Source organism: Ixodes scapularis, unplaced genomic scaffold (genome assembly GCF_016920785.2).
Source record: "Ixodes scapularis isolate PalLabHiFi unplaced genomic scaffold, ASM1692078v2 PGA_scaffold3__209_contigs__length_174095766, whole genome shotgun sequence".
Classification (NCBI taxonomy): Eukaryota; Metazoa; Arthropoda; class Arachnida; order Ixodida; family Ixodidae; genus Ixodes; species Ixodes scapularis.
The window spans coordinates 158,930,830-158,940,699 of NW_024609868.1; the positions used below are offsets into that span (position 1 = coordinate 158,930,830).

General features: G+C 49.9%; 1 pseudogene; it reads left to right on the forward strand.

Annotated features, from left to right (window-relative positions):
• Positions 1-4,285: 4,285 nt before the first annotated feature.
• LOC115330227 lies at positions 4,286-5,940 on the forward strand (annotated as a pseudogene).
• The last annotated feature ends 3,930 nt before the right edge of the window (positions 5,941-9,870 follow it).

A 9,870-nucleotide genomic window follows, 5' to 3' on the forward strand; every position in this document is an offset into this window, starting at 1 on the left:
CTTTGCAAAAAGTATTTTTTTCTTGTTTCGCAAAGAGAGCAAGGTTTTTGTAAACCATGGATTACCTAAATCGGTGCGCACACGAACTGTAGGAACAAACATTTTTACTAGATGATTTATTTTAGTTTTAAATAATGTCCAGCTTTCTTCTACAGGCCTAAAATGAAAATGAACACGTAATTGTCAAAGAAGATTGCCAACTCGCGGTTTATTGAGATATACTCAGCTCTGTTACAATCGTGAATAGTTTTGGAAATGGGATGATTTGGTTAGAGTGGGGAGTGACAAATCAACATGCAGCAGCCTGTGATCACTGAGCCCGTCACAGTACTTGATACACTTGACAAGATCCGGTGACGTAGTTAGTATTAAATCGAGAATATTTCCCAAACGAGTTGGTTTATCAAGAAGCTGTGTAATGTTCAGAGTAAGACTCATGTCTAGAAAATGTGCGGATGCGGCCGAGCCTACGGATGATAGGTTTGACCAACCGATCTCGTATATCAAGTAAGACAGAGCATAGATCAGTATGAAATGGTGAAGCACAATTTGGTGGCATATAACATACGCCCACAATGACCTTATTTGATGGCGTGCAAACACATATGCAAGTAAATTACAAGTCATGGTTCGCTAAACAGGTATCAAAAGAAGATATAAATCTTTTTATTGCGATAAGCACACCTCCACCCCCCCTGGCGATGCCGGTCGTGGCGGAAGACTTTGTAATCTAAGTTTCGCGGAAAAAGCTCCTTATCTTCGATTTCAGGGTTTAACCAAGTTTCTGTAAAAATAACTAAATCTGATGAGCTGTCCTCCAGTACACTGTGAAACTCGTCGCGTTTTGGCATGAAGCTGCGAATATTAGTGAAAAGAACAGAAAAGCTTTTGTTTTTATCGCGCAAGGCGGCACAAGCGGATGACGGTAACGCTTTATTTTTGCCAGAAGCACGTAGCTATGAAAATTCAAGTACTGTTTGAGATTCCGAGTTAAAAATAAAACGCTTGTTGCCCGCATGCAGTTTGCTAAAACGCACTTTAAAAGGTACGTTCATACTCCTACCATACTCAAAAAGTTTGGCATGGGCAACTCGCACAGACGCAGAAAAATCTTCGCGTACAGCGTAATGGGTGCCTTTCAGTTTGAACCCAGAGGCCAGGATGCTCTCTTTGTCTTTAAATCGGGCAAACTTGACTGTTATTGGCCTAGCTTTCTGGGGCTCGAATTTCCCTAGGCGGTGTGATCTTTCTAAATTTGCGAGATCAAGCTGGATTCCCAGCTTGCTCGAAAAAAACTCGATAATTTTTTGTTCCGATTGCCCTCATGTTTCGGTGCTGTCATCTAGGCAGCCAAAGAACAACAGATTTGACCTCCGAAGCCTATTTTCGTTGTCATCGCACTGCTTATGAATATTCACTAGGTCAACGGGAAGATTTTCATCACGGGGGGGTTAGAGATGCAGAGTTCCTATCAGCCAACTTCGTTTCTACAGCATTCATCCTTGAAAACAATTGTTGGACGGATATCTCGGTAGCCTTTTGTCCGCTCTCCAATGACGAGACTGTTGCCAGCAAATTTGTCTGAGCAGCCTCAATTCTCTGGACAGCTGCAAGAATACTTGTGATATGCTCACTATCGGTTAGTGGTCCCGGGTTTGCCTCCACGTCTCCGGACATTAACAAAAGGAGCAGAGAAACATAAACCAATGTACGAGTACTGCAAACAGTAAAAACAGAGCCACTTTCGCCAGAAAAGGTCGTTGGGGCACGACATCGCAATAAAATTCGGATTTCTACTTCGAGAACAAACTGCATTCGGAAGGTAACCAACCTGAAGAAGGGAGAGGTTTTGCATCACGGATTCTCTGGCGACGCCATGGCCCAACTGGCCATCCATCCCGGTCAGCTTATGTAGCCACCCGTCGGGGTAGGAACCATGTGATGTTACAGTGCTTGATTGTTGCCAGATGCTGATGGTGAACGCCTCATGGTGGATCTAAGTTGGTGGCGAAAACGCTCGGGGAAATGCCGTGACACTCTCGATGACAACAGATGACGTGTCCCATGCCAGAAGATGACGATGCAGCAGATTTCCTGGCAGGATCGCAGAAAGGGCCGCAGTCACCAACACCTGAAGAAGGGAGAGGTTTTGCATCGGCTGTTTGTCTGGCGACGCCGTGGCTGCACGCGTGCTAAATACAACTTCTGGTATTGTTTCTAGGTGGTCTAGCTGTTGGTTTCGGTTTCGCTGCATAATCAAATTAATTAATCCGATTTTGGGCGACGAGTGGATGGACGTAGTTTAATATCGTTGGCACAGCATTACACTTCAGCTTACGAGCCTTCTGTCCGCTTATAGTTCAGCTCGTAGCTCTCTTCTGTGAGATGATTGCTGTATAAGCGGGATCTCGATCTTGACGGGAACCCAGTCCCTGCGCCTGGCAAAGATTCATTTTGCTTGTCGCGGCACGTCTCGCGGACAAGTATGGAACGTCATGCCTTCGCTCGCATGTGCTGCCCGGTGGTTGTAACACCCAACCGCGCAACGAAAATCTAACCCAACCACGAAATAAGTCGAACGCAACAACAAAAAAGCAACACGCTGAGGCGTTCACTCGCAGTAACAACGAGACAGAAATGCTCGCTTTGTGTTGTGTGACGTCAGAGCTCCAATGTTGCCACCGACAGCGGCGTTTACGCTAGAGTGCGATTGGAGCAGTATAACTTTAATTACTCATGCAGAGGGCTATATAAGATTAAGATATTGCACGTACGATGCGTCTCGAGGCTATAACGATGATATTCAATTGTTTTCTCGAATACAAAATTTGACCGGACAATCCCTTTAAATGCTTTCCGTGAATAAACCTTGAACTAGCCGTAAGGATGCAAACGAGCTGAGGTCTAGGACTTTTCGGTGTAGGGTTTTCCGGTGCAGGATGTTTCGGGGTGGACTTTTCGCCGCAAGGACTTTTCGGTGTACGGACTTTTCGTTGCACGGACTTTTTGGTGCACGGACTTTTCGGGGTGAGACTTTTCGTTGCGGGGACATTTTGGTGCATAGACTTTCCGGTGCTCGGACATTTCGGTGCACGGCCAATCAAAATCACAAGTTTTTTTTTCTTTTTCTTGATGTAACATGCATTATTTTACCTAGAAATTTATTTTTTTGCACTTATCAGTCTCAGTGATACTGCTCACTCTCGGGCGCACGCTCCAACCCTCCGCGCCAGGAAGGACGCCAATCTGCAGGATGTCTACGGGGAATTTAAAGATATCTGTAAGGGTTCTGGGAAAGACGGCTGGTTTCTCGATCGGCTGGGGGACGGTCGTCTTGTCCGGCGGTGTGTATGAAGCTCTCTCGCCGGTCGTTTTGTGTAGTTTTGTTTTTCTAACGGGGGACTTTTTCGCCGACGCGGCCCCCCCTGGAGAGCGTCTTCCTGTGTCTCCCCCATCGGGATGACCCCTCGGGAAGGGATGTTGTTTTTCTTTTGAGTCTGGAGGCTTGCGCATTCTACGGGGATTCTCGGGTTTCAACCTGGGGGTTCCGGAGAGGCGCCGCTGTGTCTGCAACGGGATGCACGGACGAAGTTACGGAGCTGTCGGCTGTAGTCCGTTGGCGAGTTAACGAATGTGTATCGACGACCTTGCCAACTATTGGACAGTGGATATCACGTGGCTTCAGCAAAACTTTGAAATGATTGGTTGATCCTCGCCCGAGAGTGAGGGGGTCAGCGTCTTCAAAAGCCCGTAACAGGGGAGAAAGAAGCCTCTTTCTGGCTTGGACTTGGACTAATTTGGAGGACGGCGAATTCCCTTTGTTTTGTATATACTGTGTACAATAGCTCCTCACGTCTAAATAAACTGTTTAGACAAAGTCCTCCCGCATCTGTCGCACTCTTCTGATCACCCACCGAACAAGGCTCATCAAACGATTGGCCCCGCAAGACACCGCCGGGCAGTCATCATCTGTTCGACCAAGGGACGAACCTTTACTGGCGCAGCTCGACAGCGATGAGCGAGCCTCGGTGACGATCGGAGGATCAAGAAAGTGACAGAGGTGGTCCAGCTGAAGCTTCCTGGCTGGCCAGGTGCTTGTACGGAGCGACCTACGGAATCCGTCGACAAGCAGCGCTGACCGTCAGGGAGCGGTACTGCCGAAGCGGCCTTCTCCGGTGGAAAGCGGCACATGCGGCACATCGACGGAGAGAAAACCACCTGGGTCATCGGACAGCAACGCTGAACGACCGGTGGCTGAAACCAGGGACCTCGAGGGTCAGGAGTTCCGACGCCGAGGCCAAGGACGACTACTGAGGACGCAATATCCGGGCTCTGGGCGTCAAACTGCAGCAACGTTTGCGCCGGGTGAGTGGGATTTCTTGCGTCGGGTCGAGGTTGGCATGGCTGGTAGTTGGCGGGACTTATGGTTTTGACGCGTCAGATGCTGGCCGACATGGAGAACGGGTTAAATGGAGAGAACTCGCAGGGGACAGGAGCCTCTGGTCAGGGGCAGGAGGCGCCACAGGGTGCGACAGAAAAGGAATCGGAGGCGGTCACAATTCGAAGGCTCGAACTAGAATTTGAGTTGCGGAAAGCGCAACTTCAGATTGAGTCCGAAGAGCGGATCGCGTTGCGCATGGCACAGCTAGGAAAAGAAAGTGGTCGACCTTCGTCCTCTGGGTCGGAAACAGACGACCAACGGCAAGCAGGCTTAGACCCGGTTGCGCAATGCGCAAAAGTTTTGAAAGGGTACAGCCTGCCATGTGACGCGGACGTTCCTCTATGGTTTGATGAGGTGGAAAAATTGTTTACCACGTACCAGGTGCCGGATAGTGGTCGAGTACATTAAATTATGCCGGTGCTAACGGAGCGTGTCCGCTACCTGCTGCGCAGTCTAGGGCAAGACGATTGTTTAGATTACGAGTCGGTAAAACGGGCGGTGCTGAGCGAACTGAAACTCACGCCAGCTGAGTACCTAGACAGGTTCGACAGTGCAGCCAAAGAAAAGATGAAACATGGGCTCAGTTCGCCTCCCGTGTCCAAACCTACTTCACGTATTACCTTCAGGTGAGAGGTGCGGACACGCAGGAGACAGTAACGGAGCTCATGGTTGCTGATCGGATTAAGGCGAGCCTGAGTACCGATGGTCTAAAGTATGTTCGCCTTCGCGAGGGAGAGACTTGGTTAAAACCGGTCGAGGTGGCGAGGGTGTTACAGACTTATGAGCAGGCAAAAGGGAAAGGGAGCGCCACAAAACAAGTGTACGTTCCAACAGAACTGTCAGGGACGGGGCGCTCGCCAGGGTTCAAAGGTCCCGTGAACTCGGGTCGAGCAGCTGTAAGGTGTCATGTGTGTCATGAGCAGGGACACATTGCCAAGCACTGCCCTCGCGCTTCGGGTAGTGAGGTGCCTCAGAGGCTGGCAAATGTTCCTGAACCGAAAGGGCAAACAGACAGAGTGTTAACCGCTCGAGTTGAGGTGAGGCGGTCGATTTCGGAGACGGGCCGCTCGAAACTACAATTGGTTCAACTGGAGTGCGGCGACGTACACACCGAAGCAGTGCTCGACACGGGTACCGAAATGACGGTAGTACGGGAGAGCCTGCTACCTCAAGCTTTGAGGGAACCGTCGGGCACAGTGAAGCTAGTGTCCGCTTTTGGTCACGCCATTGATGCCAATCTTGCAGCACTTCCAATAAGGTTGAGTTGTACAGGGGGGGTAAAAAATCCAACTAAAGCCGACTTAGTGTGCGCGCTCACCAATCAGCTGGCGGAAGGGGTGAACTGTTTGCTTGCCTGGGAAGATTGGGAATTGTTGAAAGCTAGGAGCGGTAAGGTCCAGGTGCAACAGGGAGGTACAGCGGCCTATCCTTGTGAAGTTGAAGAACAAAACGTCGGAAGAGATGAGGACAGCGAAGCACTGACTTGTGGGGTTGGCTAGGTAGGCCTCGGCCCTTCAGCGTTACAATCTAACAGTCCAGCATTGGAAGGGAACCAGTAACGGAAATACTGACGCGTAGTATGGGCTCAACAATTTATGTTGGGAGTCGACTGAGTGATCATGCCATGCTGCCTCGGTTAGACGTGAATGTTCCCCTCACCCGTGCCGCAGGGCGCTGTGGGCTGTGAAGTGAATTGGCGAGTCGAACTTGAGGATCGAAAAGGACGTTCTTCTCGTTGCTGTTGTGAATACGTTCAATGCTAATGTAACGCTGTTTTTCTCTTTGTGTGTATGTTGTTTTTCAACCTTTGGAATGTCACGCACGCGTTTTGGCCCCTTTTTATGTTGCACTGGGGCACTCCGTTTTGTTAAAGTAGAATCTGTTGTTTTTATGTGCTTTGTTTTAGTGCCAGCTTGCGATTATGTTTGCACGCTTTGAGTCGGTTCTGAAGAACTTCACGTTGGTGTTATCTAGTTTTATTTCTTTTGCGCGTGTTTAGATTAACTGTTTAGCAGGTCCAAGGAGGACCAGAAACAGTCTTGGGGGGAAGGTGTAAGGGTTCTGGGAAAGACGGCTGGTTTCTCGATCGGCTGGGGGACGGTCGTCTTGTCCGGCGGTGTGTATGAAGCTCCCTCGCCGGTCGTTTTGTGTAGTTTTGTTTTTCTAACGGGGGACTTTTTCGCTGACGCGGCCCCCCCTGGAGAGCCTCTTCCTGTGTCTCCCCCATCGGGATGACCTCTCGGGAAGGGATGTTGTTTTTCTTTTGAGTCTGGAGGCTTGCGCATTCTACGGGGCTTCTCGGGTTTCAACCTGGGGGTTCCGGAGAGGAGCCGCTGTGTCTGCAACGGGATGCACGGACGAAGTTACGGAGCTGTCGGCTGTAGTCTGTTGGCGAGTTAACGAATGTGTATCGACGACCTTGCCACTATTGGACAGTGGATATCACGTGGCTCCAGCAAAACTTTGAAATGATTGGTTGATCCTCGCCCGAGAGTGAGGGGGTCAACGTCTTCAAAAGCCCGTAACAGGGGAGGGAGAAGCCCCCTTTCTGGCTTGGACCTGGACTAATTTGGAGGACGGCGAATTCCCTTTGTTTTGTATATACTGTGTACAATAGCTCGTCACGTCTAAATAAACAGTTTAGACGAAGTCCTCCCGCATCTGTCGCACTCTTCTGATCACCCACCGAACAAGGCTCATCAAACGATTGGCCCCGCAAGACACCGCCGGGCAGTCATCATCTGTTCGACCAAGGGACGAACCTTTACTATATCTTACTCACCTTTACTGTCTAAAAAATAGCTTTTTCACGCGAACAACCAATAACTGGAATAGCTTGCCTGAAAGTGTTACAAATGCAGCCACAACTTCATCATTTGCAGCAATGATAGAACAACTTTTTTCGCGGTGACTGCAGAAGGTATATTAGGTTATCATTGGTAACGTTTGCTCGAGAGCTGATTGTGTCAAGTGAATCGATGCCACTTTATTTATTTATTTTTTACCATGATTGAACACTTTTTCTTTTTGATCGCCAATGATTTGTCATGTATGCTTGCTGTGTGCTATGTTATCGTGCTATTTTTGTTTGTGCCTCTCTATGCCCACCCCTGCCTTGGCTGCCAACAGGCGGCTGGCAGTATGTCCAAATAAAAAGTCACCAAGCACTATCAAATGAGCACGCGGACTCTTCCGCGCCCACATGGTAAGATCTCCAGGTCTCAGGCAGTCACACTCAGAATGTTGCAAACTTGATCATATCCCAGTTTAGCTTTCCTCAGCATGATTGCACCGGATAGCTCCAAGTCTACCTGCCAGTCTGCGGGTCGGTAGGCAGCTTCGATCACATGCTCTGGCGGTGCCCCTCGTTACGGGGGCCCAATCAAGTCACCAAGGAGGAGTCGAGCTCTGTCATCGCGAGTTCCGAGCTTCTCCCGCAACTCCGGGCTGTCCAGAGAGCCCACGATGTGGCGGTGAGGCTAAGCCTCCCCCCCCCCCCCCGTGGGAGCGGCCAGTGGTGCTGCTCTAAAGGCGGCGCTTCTCAGGACCTCAATAAAGTTATTTGCCTGTCTGTCTGTCCAACTTTATATTTTTTTAGACTTGGACATCTACTTACAGCCACTTACTGATATACCGCGTAGGTAACGTTAGGCGTAGTATTATCCTGCGTGAGGCGGAGACGTTGGTTCGTTTGTCGGTATCTCTTTTCCAACGTACGCACTAGTCGTATCACATGTCTCGGGTAATTTTCAACCATCTCAAGCTTCTTGCTGTTGGGTCCTTTCCTACACAGATTACCAATGATAAAGCCCACAACTTTACAGAATACGCCGAGACTGCCTTATAGACCCAACGCGTAAACACAGGCAAATTAAACATAACATCCAACGTATTCAGTCCTCCCGCAGGATGGTGCTGCGTCTAACAAAGTCACCTAGGTCGTATATCAGTAAGTGACCGTAAATGGATGACCAATTCTACAAATTTATAAAATACCAGAAAAAAAACACTTTTAGCTAAAATAGAGGTTATTACTTTTAAACAAATCAAGACAAAAAAATGAAAGCTGTTTACAACTCCCTGTAACACCGAATTAGAGCACAGCTCTTGAGGAGGAGGAGGGAAGGGTACTGGGGGGAGGGTGAAGTGACCTGGGGGGGGTCACGTGACCTTGGGGGTCACGTGACGATGCCGATGATGTCATCAGTGACGTCACTGATGACGTCATCAGTGACGATGACGATGCGGACTCCGATGACGTCATCAGCGATGATGACGATGACGAAGCGGATGTCGGTGACGTCATCAGTGACGTCACTGATGACGTCATTCGTGATGATGACGATGACGATGCGAATGCCGGTGACGTCATCAGTGACGTCACTGATGACGTCATCATTGATGACGGCGGTGACGATGCGGATGCCGGTGACGTCATCGTCCCCTTCCCGGTGACGTCATCAGTGACGATGACGTCATCGGGGAGGTCACGTGACCTCGGCGGCAAGTCACGTGACCCTGGGGGGTGGTCACGTGGCCTCAGGGGCGGGGTGTCACGTGACTTCGGGGGAGGGGGGTCACGTGACCTCGGGGGGTCACGTGACTTTGGGTGTCACGTGACCCTGGGGGAGGGGTCACGTGACCTCTGGGGGTCAAGTAACTTTGGGGTGACCTTGGTGGTCACGTGACCTTGGGATGACCTTGGGGGGTCGCGTGACCTTGGGGTGACCTTGGTTACGCCGACGCCGACGGCGACGCCTGTTACGGAACTAATAAAAACAGAGGCGGAAAGATAGACAATTCGTTCAGGATGACCTTACTCTTTTACTGTTCAGCTCCATCTCGTTCACAAAGACTCGTGCTCTCGATACCCCTCGTCTTCTTCATCTTCCATTTGTAACATCCTCCCGAGCCTTAGGTTTGGTTTCGCGAATCTCCAGCAAGTAGAGTTTCTGTGCTGGTCTCTTGACGAGTGCGCCGTTTTGCTGCTTCACGAGACAGGCGCGAAATATTCCATCGGCTCCCGGTTACGTCTCAACAATCCTTGCAAGTTCCCAAAATGGCTTGGAAGTTCGGAACTTTTCCACTATTACCACGTCATCCACCTCTAGGTTGGAAGTGCTTCAGGCGGGGTACCGATGAGCAGACCTTAGCTCCAGCAGGTACTCGGACCTCCAGCGTTTCCAAAAATGATCCACGAGTCTTTTTCTATATTGGAACTTGCGAACCGTTTCCTGCTGCGTCACAGATCCCTGAACCTCGCTGGAATTGCTGGTCTCTGGCAGAACTGCCAAACTTTGTCCAACTAAAAAATGGGCAGGAGTGATGACTGATGGTTCCCCTGCTCCCTCATGAAGGTAGGTCTATGGCCTTGAGTTTAGGATTGCTTCGACCTCGGTGAGAGTCGTCATCAATGCTTCGAAGCACAG